General features: G+C 46.3%; 1 pseudogene across 1 annotated transcript; it reads right to left on the reverse strand.

Annotated features, from left to right (window-relative positions):
* Positions 1–678: 678 nt before the first annotated feature.
* On the reverse strand, positions 679–1,387 carry LOC307060459 (uroporphyrinogen-III synthase-like; annotated as a pseudogene). Its single transcript has one exon. The product of its transcript is annotated as a uroporphyrinogen-III synthase-like (transcript).
* Positions 1,388–2,229: the final 842 nt, after the last annotated feature.

Here is a 2,229-nt window from a genome sequence, read left to right on the forward strand (position 1 = left end):
GTAGTATTAGGGGCTGACAAACTTTTGACTTAAAGAAGAACCCACAACATGAGTGTTAAGGGTTTTAAGTTTTATTCAGGGTCTTGCTGAGGACTATAGCCAGAAGCAACCTCTCAGCAGCGCTGAAGAAACTGCTCTGAAGAGGTAGAGAAGGAGTCAGCCAGAATTTTTTGCCTAGGAAATACGTGTACTCATGCATACATCCTGGCAAAAGATTACTACTACAGTAGTCACAGTGAACAGATATCTTCTTTTTTTTTTTAATGTATAGCTGATTTACTCTATTATACAGCAGAAACCAACACAACAATGTAAAGCAATTATACTCCAATAAAGATGTTTTTAAAAAAGAAACTCCCTGAGATTGGGAACCAGCAAACAGCAGACATAATTTTAGGAGAAGCACTTTTGTCACAAGATGACTTTTCCCCGTGAGACTTTTATTCCCTCTGAAATCGTCTGGTCACAGGAGAGAGGGCGTCTGGAGAGCTCCGCTCTCGGACTCACCACCACGGGCCTGGCCGGGCCAACGGAGCTTTCCTGCAAGGCTGGACCCGGGCTGCAGACAGTGTCCCGGAGCAGTGCCCCGGACAGCCCAGTGCTGACGCCCGTGCTCCGTCCCTGGGCACCGACCGGAGTGAGCGTGCCACCCGGGGTGGAGGGAGGGGCCGTCAGTGTCTATACAACTGAGACAGTCCTGACCCCCCAGGGGTGCTGTGAGCCGCACCTTAATCTGGTCAATGTTGTCAACAGATAACTCTTGAATATGCTTGAGACTGTGTGTCAGGCCAGAGAGACTGAAAAACGTGATGCTGGCTGGAATGCCCTGCTGGGAATAGTAGCTGTTGAGGTTCCCCTGGATTCCTGGGTGTGGGATCGTCTGGTAGACGGTTAAGCTCTCCACGGGAATCCCTTTGTCCTTGAACATTTTCGGCAGCATTTCTCTTTTGAGGGTTCCACAGGGAAACAGAAGAGGCAGTGCTGACGACTCCCTAGAACAAATGCACTCTGCAAGCTTTTCTGCATTTCCACAGTTTTCTCCTTCTGTATGCAGGCCAATTTTATTCACTAGAGAAGCAGTAGCATTTCCCACCACAACCACTGACTTAGCATTCCATTTTTCTTTCAGAGACTTTCTCCAGACTTCGGTATTATTGTCTTTCTCCAAACACAGCTCCAATGCTTCCACTGCTCTGGGGCTGGTAAAAATGAGGCCCCCGTAACCTTCAGGGTGAGACAGCTTCTCCAAAAAACTGGAAAGAGACAAAAACTCAAATGATAAAACAGGGATCAAAGTGGCTTCAAGTCCATATAATCCTAATTCCCTGAGGTAGGGATCCTGGCCACAGTCGTCCTCCTTAGGGTCTTCCAGAAAAAGAACCTTCATTATTGCCTGACAGTCTTTACAGGGTGCTCGTCTGGCTGGTGAAGCACTCGGCAGGCCCCCAGTCAGGGGCGGAATCTCACGGTTCCCACCAGCAGGCAGCGAGGCTGCGGGAGCGACCAGCCGGGAGGGCGGTCCCCTCACCGCTTGGCCGGCGCTGCCATGGCGACGGCCCTCCCCGGGCCCCAAGCACCAGCACTTGCGCCGGGGGTCGCAGAGCCCCGCCGCGCTCAGCTGGAGCTCACGCATGCGCACCGACACCCCGAACAGATAAGATTACTACTACAGTAGTCACAGTAAACAGATATCTTAAGTTAATGATTTTAGGGCTTTTCTATGTATGGGAAGATGCAAGAATCTGGGGTAATTTAAATTCTTCCTGATATATACATCTAACTATCTAAGGGCCTGTTTAGCCAAAGAACAGAGTGCCTTATCCTTTTTTTTTCATCCTGAATATATCTCAAGGTGTACTGTCAGTGGGCAACTGCAGTGGGTTGTGACTTAACCCTTGTATAACTGGTTAGTGAATGATCCTTTTTGTTTTTTGTTTTTTGTTTTTGTTGTTCACAATACAGAAGATAACCTCCCGAAGACCTAATTGAAGAAGATGATACGTTTATTTTAACAGAAATTTAGTAAATAGTATGATATTTTGAGTTGGTACAAGTTGAGATTCCAATTGTTGTATGTATATATAAACTGCATAATTTATAACATGTTAATTTAATTTCTATGTCTATATTTTGACCAGGTATTGCATATATTAATGACATTTGTAAGGAAGTATATATATATACCTCTTAGAAGATTTGCACAAATTTGAGGTGTCACCTGAAAGTGTC

The sequence above is a fragment of the Hyperoodon ampullatus genome, assembly GCF_949752795.1.
Source record: "Hyperoodon ampullatus genome assembly, chromosome: 11".
NCBI lineage: Eukaryota > Metazoa > Chordata > Mammalia > Artiodactyla > Ziphiidae > Hyperoodon > Hyperoodon ampullatus.